We start from the raw sequence: 8924 nt of genomic DNA, 5'->3' as shown, positions 1-8924 counted from the left end.
ATATATAGTAATTTGTATGGGAATGTAAGATAAAACTCCCCCCCCTTTTTAGTAACCCTTGGTAACGGCCTAGTCTTGCATATGATTAATTATGTTTATTGGGGCTTTTGAGGACTCTGCAGTAAATCAACTGCTTTTATTCCTAGGAATCAATTACTTTTGCCTGTGTTCTGAATTAAAACAATATTGTTAATTGAGTTTGCCTTTGTCATTTATGAAGTTTATATCTCTGGTACCTGGCATTACATGTTATGGCATGCATGACCCGGCCCAACCAAGTAACATTTATTTCAGATCCTGCCCTTGTAACAAATGAGTTCAACATTTCTGCTGTAGGGATTTCTCAAGTGTTGCCACGCTGCGTTTCTCTTCATTTTTGCTCCTTTTTAAAATAACTTTATTTTTAATTTTCAAAAAGATAACATTTCAAACAAACTCTTATATTCATTAGTTTTACAACAGTGTGTTGTATCATAACACTTAACTCTCAAAAATTAACCATCATCATAAAATTATTAATAAAATACAAAGTCAACATATTTTGTAGGTAAGGCACATACATTATCATTCGTTCTGGCAATATAATAAAAAAATACAAACCATTTCTTAACAAAGCATTCCTACTTTGTGGGATTTTCTGCTGCTAATATTTGAGAAGCCAACTTATCCATAGCAATAATATCTCATAACTTCAGAAACCATTGTTTAATAGAAGAGTGGTTTTTTTCCTGTTTTCCACATTTGCGCTAATAATGTTTTTGCTGCTATTAACATTAAGTCAATAAGATCTCTTTTAGTGGAAGAAAATTTATTATTGTCCCAGTAATTAAGTAATTTTCTTTTGCTCCTTCTTCTCCACTGAGCAGCAGCAAGAGCCTGGTAGTGGGAAGTCTCCAAGTCCCCCAACAGCAGGAGACAGGAGAGCTTCAGTTATTAATGATCGCTGCAGTGTTCAGAATGCCAAGCTAGCTCCACCGGGGATCCAGTGGCCTCAGAGGTCCGAGCGGCTGATTCGAAAACACTTCTTGAGCAGCTGCAGAGAGACCAGCTGTCTTGTGGTGCCTTGAGCCAAAACAGGTATGCAGGTGGGAGGCTGAGATGTCTTTTTGGGTGCCCACCCAGTTCACAGATAAAGTGGAGGTGAAATGGGGTGTGGATCAATGTTCCCTATCTCTTCAGTCCTGATAAATTACAACCCATGAAGCCTCTATTAAAGGGAGAGGACATTTTTCACCAGGCCAGGTGGCAACCCTGTGTACTTCACTCGTCTGGCTCCCCAATGAACTCTGAAGTCTCAAGTTGCAACAGATTCCTTTGTGTAGAATGCACTGGTCTTTGGTACTTGAACTCTGCCTGCTAATTGAAGCACAGCGTAGGTCTCTGAAGGCAGGGGATCTGGATTTGATCTGCTGTGGTTCCTGATATAGTGTAGCATACTAAAACCATCAAAGTGGCTCCGGTTGAGTAATAAATAGCAGCTCCAGACACAACATTGGAATCTTGTTTTTGTCAGCCTCCATTCTCCTGAATGGAAGCAGCTTTAGGAAACCAAACCTCCTTTTGTTGCAACTGGCCAAGAATGGGAGCAACTCTTGGGACTTCTGATGTCAGCGGAAAAGCATGAAATGATGTTCCCGTTTACTTTAAAAACGGATAGGGTACACAATGATCAGGTTTCAGTGAATATTTTTAAGAGAGGCTGGAAACAGAAAAAAAGAACCAAAAAAGAACCATAAAAAGAACCAAAGGTGCATAGTAGAGCCCTGATTCCTTATGCGAGCACTTCCTTTCCCTCCTACATAGTTCATCTGGTATACAAAAACTTTTCCAACAGGCTTCTCCGTTGTACCCAGGCAAAAAATTTGCCCGAATCCTAAGCTACCAGAATTTAATGAGGAGAGTTCCATTCCCAGCTCAATTTCTGTCACCTGCCTGCTTTTCCTGCTGCTTCCACTGGAAGGAAAGTCAGATGCAACTTTTGATCCCCTGGAAATTCAGCATGCATCTCACCAGGATCTTGACTCACCTCTTCCACACATTTCCATTGAGCATGGGAACAAATCCATGGGCTTTGAGCCTTAGGGGACATTATCTATCCCAGGAGAGTTTTGTCAACCACCCTCTAGGTCCTCCTTAATGGGATGATTGAGCCAAGCTGACCGCTTTAAAAAAAATTAAATTAGCTTTTATCTACTATAAAAGTTACTGATTCTGAAAGAGCAAATATGTGTGCATTTTCAGCAAAGGATGAAATACATGCATTCCTGAATTTCCTTAAATCTGAATGTACTCTAAAGCTGGAGCTAGAAGCTGTCTTTAAACCTGATGTTAGAAAATGATCTCCAACCTCCACCTTATAAACAGCAGTGTCTCATAGCATCATTATAATGCCATAGTCCACCTTCCAAAGCTGCCATTTTCTCCAGAGGAACTGAACTCTGGTACCTGGAAAACCACTCAATGCTCCCTCTAAGCTGTGGAGTCTTGTGAGTAAAAATTCTACTTTGTGAACTACTGGCATTAAAGTTGTGAGCGAGCGATTGGGCTACTGCATAAATTAGTTTGCTCTGGAGCCATCCTTCCTGAGCTCAGACAAAAATGTATGAGCCAGAGGCTAAAAAACTGTGAGCTAGCTCACACTAACTCAGCTTAGAGGGAACACTGGTTGTAATTCTGGGAGATCTCCAGTCACCACCTGGAGACTGGCAATCCAACATTCCAGAGTATTGGGGCCCTCACTGAGAAGGCTCCAGATCATATCACAGAGATCTGAATCTGCTCGTTGGAACAAAAACTGCTCAGAGGACCTGAGTGCGTGAGTGGGCCTTTACAGGGAGAGGTGACCCTCCAAGGACTGAGAGAGTGAAGACCTTTTTGGTAATATTGATTTGAACATGGAAACTGATCGGCAGCCAATTGTGTTGTTCCAGCTTCTGTGCTCATGGCAAACCAAGCCAGTTAATTCACAAGCAGTGGCATTTTGTACTAGTTACACCTCCTGAGTGACCTTCAATGAAAACCCCGTGATGAGTATGTTAAAGTAATCAAAGCTAGCAGTTGCAGAAGCTTGGATCAAAGAGATGAGATCAGCCAAGTTCATAAGGAAGGACAGATGGTATCAAATCAAATGCAGATGGTAAAAACCAACTGGGCTCGTGTGAGCTTGTGTAGGGCTGGGTCTATGTGAGTCCTTTCCTTATGGGTGCTCCTAAGTGACTGGCCTGAAGAGGGCACACCAATCTTTCTAACATATCCACCTTTTCCTCCAACATCACCTCCATTTTGGTGTAGTAGTTAAGAGTGGTGGCCTCTAATCTAGAGAACCGGGTTTGATTCCCCACTTCTCCACATGTACTTCTGCTAGGTGACCTTGGATCAGTCACAGTTGTCTCAGAGCTGTTGTCTCAAGAGCAGTTCTCTCAGAGGTCTCTCAGCCCCACCTACCTCACAGAAGTTGAATCTGCATTTGCATTTTTAAATCAGTTTCGTGCTGCTGTGATGCCGTCTTTCTCTATGCTTGTTTGAACGTTGTTTGGAGAAGATTCTTTTAAAGTAGTGGGGAGGCGCAATGACATTGGAGCCACCACAAGAAGGTGATAAACATATGTGGACGTGCAAAAGTATGCTAGCACTATAGAGGTGTGAAAACGAAACCAAATGTAGACAGCTTTTCTGAAGACGGCGTCAGAAGGCTGGGACACCGGTGGGAAAGACAAGTGCAGATTCGAGAGTGCCTGTTGTGGAGAGGGGACAGGCAGGTGATTGTAACCACTCTGAGACTCCGAGTGAAGGGCAGAACCCAACTCCTCCCTTTCCTTCTCCCCCTTCTCCTTCTTCCTCCTCCTCCTCCTCCAGGCCATCCATAGGAATGGCCTGTCGACTCTAGGCAATAGGCTACTCTAGGCATAGGATACCACTCTAGGCCTAGGACACCAGAGATAAGGGGGTGCCAGGGCCAGCAAGTGGGGCCCCCAAGTAGTGCCCCTGGGCCCACCACTGCTGCTGGGGCCCCATTCACCTGGACTGCCTTCCTTGCTCCTACCCCATGAAGGAAGGAGGGAGGGAGGAAGAGCAAGCAGTTGCTCCACACAATATTTTCAGTCCCTATCTCAAAAGTGGCTCATTGGATCAGGCTGGAAGCTAAATGTAATTCTTTGTGACTAAAACCTTCATATGTCAAGTGCAGACGAAATTTCGTACAGCAGATCTTGGTCATTACCATTTCATTGAGAATGCTGGCAAACCCACCGCAGCAGGCAGGGGAAACCAGATGTTATCTTAGCAAAGGCGCAGCCCCCATCTTTGTATTTGCTCAGATAATGGGGAATGTGTATGCAGGGGCACTTATAGGGGAGGCAGGAGAGAGGTTTTTAATCTCACATATCCATTGATTTCCCCCTGGAAATGCCCACCTCGGGGCTGCTAGGAAGGGGAAATTCCTCGGGCCCTGGTCAGCCTTGGGGTCCATGGAGCCAGGCAAGGTGTGTAACTTGTTTTTGTATGATGCGTGGTCTGAGGAATGGCCCAGAGGAATCTTTGTTTAGAAGCCATTGGCTGCCCCCTTGGCTGTTTTTCCCTCAGCTGGACATTTCTGGGTCTGGAGCCCAGCAGGGGCAGAGCCCTCACAACAGCTTGGGGAGGGGGGCATTTGCAGTGGATGCTCAGTAGATGAGGATTAAGCACACAGCCACACACACACACCCCGCTGCCTGCTGAGTCTGCTCTGCAAGTACCCTTTGGGCCACTGACAACTCTCAACCTTCATAATCTGGGCCTCTGTTTTATGCATACAAAGGAAGGAGAAACTAAACTTAACCCTCTTTTGCAGTCTTAGACCCCTTCCCAAAGAACACCACCATCTAATTAGATGAGGGTTATCATTATAACCGAACTATTTGGAAACAAACGATTCAATCAGAGAAGTCTGGGGGAGGGAAGGTTCTTCCCAGAAACTGAGTATTTGATGACAGCTTGTCCATGTTATAATTTTTTTTCATCATGACGTCTTCTAGCCAAAGTTTGTTTTCCTGTGGTTTCTTGCATAGAGAGGATTTTTTATGGCCTCTTCTTTGAAATAAAGAAAAAAAGAGAGAGGATGGTTGTTATTAAGAAGCCACAGGAAATAGATTTCTCAAGGTCAGGATTCAATCGTGATTTCACACAGCACTGTGCATGCAGCGTGGTCCAGGTCTCAGTGCAAGCTTCTATACTTTAGTGTGAAATTGTGTCCAGTTTGTTAAATGAGAACTGAAAGCTCTGAAATTTTTCCTCTGGTTAATGAGAGATGTGCCACTCAGTGGTGAATGCATGAATTTCAAGCACCATTTTTTCTTAACATAGAGTGCATTTATATAAACAGAAGGATTAAAGCCATCTAAGCAGATGAACTGCAAGCTGTGCATTTTCAGTGAGCAGACCAGCTGATTCATAGGTCCCCCTTTTAACACATTCAGTCAAACTGAGCATTCTTAAATCAACCATTTTATTTTCTCTTAGTAAATCAGGCTTTTAAGCATCAGTGAAAGAGAGGTGAAATAAGTAAGGCTCAGCTACTTGTGAGCTCCTGACTCTGGCTTTATCTATTCCTCCTCTAGGATAACTATAAAAGAATCATAGAATCATAGAATCACTGAGTTGGAAGGGGCCCTACAGGCCATCTAGCCCAACCCCCTGCTCAATGCAGGACCAGCCTAGAGCATCCCTGACAAGTGTTTGTCCAGCCGCTGCTTAGAGATTGCCAGTGAGGGGGAGCTCACCACCTTCCCAGGCAGCTGATTCCACTGTTGCACAACTCTGACTATAAAAAAGTTTTTCCTGATATCCAACCGGTACCTTCCCGACCTTAATTTAAGCCCATGATTGCGAGTCCTATCCTCTGCTGTCATTTTGACCTTTATTGGCATAAAAGATACTGATAAATTACAATCAAGAATAAATACAAAGGTCTGATAGATGAAAAAAGAGACATAAAACAGATGATTAAGATAGTGACCAATAATACAGATCAAGTATGTATTTAAATCAATAAAACATCAGAAACAAATAGGAAAAAATAGGTGTCCAACAATTAAGATACAGTGATGTGTTTGGACTTAATTTTATATGCTTCAGCTAAAAATTTGGAAACACGTGATTTGAGGGTTGACATCTTCTTAAAGATAAATTAAAATGGAAGTCTTCATTCAGCAAAGAGGAAGGTTGCCCACTCCAGAACCGCTGATTTTTTTTTTTGGGGGGGGGGTGTTGAAAGGAGTCAGATTAAGGTGATGAGAGAGGAGGTCTTAAAACTTATAAATCAACAGGCCCTAATGGCATACATCCAAGAGTTCTGAAAGAACTCACATGTGAACTTGTGGATCTCCTGACAAAAATACGTAATCTTTCATTAAAATCTGTCTCCATTCCTGAGGACTGTAAGGTAGCTAATGTCACCCACATCTTTAAAAAGGATTCCAGAGGAGATCCAGGAAATTACAGGCCAGTCAGTCTGACATCAATACCGGGTAAGTAGGTGGAAACCATTATTAAGGAGAGAATTAGTAGGCACTTGTTGTTGTTCAGTCGCACAGTCGAGTCCGACTCTTCGCGACCCCATGGATCATCTCCCGCCAGGCCCTCTTGTCTTCCGCCGTCCTGAAAGTCCGATGCTGCAAAGAACAATACTGCATAGGAACCTGGAATGTAAGATCTATGAATCAAGGTAAGCTTGACGTGGTCAAAAATGAGATGGCAAGACTGAACATCGATATCCTAGGAATCAGTGAACTAAAGTGGACAGGAATGGGCGAATTTAACTCAGAAGACCATTATATCTACTACTGTGGCCAGGAATCTCGTAGAAAAAATGGTGTGGCCTTTATAGTCAACAAGAGAGTGCAAAAGGCAGTACTGGGATACAATCTCAAAAATGACAGAATGATTTCTGTCCGATTCCAAGGCAAACCATTCAACATCACAGTAATTCAAGTGTATGCCCCAACCACTGATGCAGAAGAGGCTGAAGTGGACCGGTTCTATGAAGACCTACAACACCTCCTAGAACTAACACCAAAAAATGATGTCCTCATCATCATAGGGGACTGGAATGCTAAAGTAGGAAGTCAAAAGGTAACTGGAATAACAGACAAGTTTGGCCTTGGAAAGCAAAATGAAGCAGGGCAAAGGTTAACAGAGTTTTGTCAAGAGAACACACTGGTCATAGCGAACACCCTTTTCCAACAACCTAAGAGGCGACTCTACACATGGACATCACCAGATGGGCAACACCGAAATCAGATTGACTATATAATTTGCAGTCAAAGATGGAGAAGCTCTATCCAGTCAGTAAAAACAAGACCTGGAGCTGACTGTGGTTCAGATCATGAGCTACTCATTGCAAAATTCAGACTTAAACTGAAGAAAATTGGGAAAACCACGAGGCCATTCAGGTTTGACCTAGATCGCATCCCTGATGAATATACAGTAGAGGTGAAGAATAGATTCAAGGGTCTGGATTTGATAGATAGAGTGCCTGAAGAACTATGGACAGAGGTTCGTGACATCGTACAGGAGGCAGCAATCACCACCATCCCAAAGAAAAAGAAATGTAAGAAAGCAAAGTGGCTTTCTGATGAGGCTTTACAAATAGCAGAGGAAAGAAGGAAAGCGAAAGGCAAAGGCGAAAAGGAAAGATTTACCCAACTGAATGCAGATTTCCAGAGAACAGCAAGGAGAGATAAGGAGGCCTTCCTGAATGAACAGTGCAAAGTAATAGAAGAAAACAATAGAATGGGAAGGACTAGAGATCTCTTCAAGAAAATTGGAGAAATCAAGGGAGCGTTCCATGCAAAGCTGGCCATGATAAAGGACAAAAACGGTAGGGACCTAACAGAAGCAGAAGAGATTAGGAAAAGATGGCAAGAATACACAGAAGAACTATACAAGAAAGACCTCAATGTCCTTGACAAACACGACGGTATAATCACTGACCTTGAGCCAGACATCCTGGAATGTGAAGTTAAATGGGCCTTAGAAAGCATTGCTAACAACAAAGCTAGTGGAGGTGATGGTATTCCAGTTGAGCTATTCAAAGTCTTAGAAGATGATGCTGTTAAAGTTCTGCACTCCATTTGCCAGCAAATTTGGATAACGCAACAGTGGCCACAGGATTGGAAAAGGTCAGTATACATTCCAATCCCAAAGAAGGGCAATGCCAAGGAATGTTCAAACTATCGCACAATTGCACTCATATCACACGCTAGCAAGGTCATGCTCAAGATCCTACAAGCTAGGCTTCAACAGTACTTGGATAGAGAACTGCCAGAAGTACAAGCTGGGTTTCGAAGAGGTAGAGGAACTAGAAATCAAATTGCCAACATTCGCTGGATTATGGAGAAAGCAAGAGAGTACCAGAAAAACATCTACTTCTGCTTCATTGACTCTGCTAAAGCCTTTGACTGTGTGGATCACAACAAACTATGGCAGGTCCTTAAAGAGATGGGAGTACCAGACCACCTCACATGTCTCTTGAGAAACCTGTATAAGGGTCAAGAAGCGACAGTATCATAATGCCCCTGTATAAATCGATGGTGCAACCTCATTTGGAATACTGTGTACAATTCTGGTCACCACACCTCAGGAAGGATATTATAGCATTGGGAAAAGTGCAGAAAAGAGCAACTAGAATGATAAAAGGGTTGGAACATTTTTCCTACGAAGAAAGGTTAAAGCATTTGGGGCTCTTTAGCTTGGAGAAATGACGACTGAGGGATGACATGATAGAGGTTTACACGATTATGCATGGGATAGAGCAGGTAGAGAGAGGTACTTTTCTCCCTTTCTCACAATATAAACACTCGTGGGCACTCCATGAAATTGCTGAGCAGTCGGGTTAGAACAGATAAAAGGAAGTACTTCTTCCCCCAAAGAGTGATTAACACATGGAA

This window comes from Gekko japonicus, unplaced genomic scaffold, assembly GCF_001447785.1.
Source record: "Gekko japonicus isolate JY-2015 unplaced genomic scaffold, Gekko_japonicus_V1.1 scaffold1628, whole genome shotgun sequence".
Lineage (NCBI taxonomy): Eukaryota > Metazoa > Chordata > Lepidosauria > Squamata > Gekkonidae > Gekko > Gekko japonicus.
Note: the sequence above shows the minus strand (reverse complement) of the source record.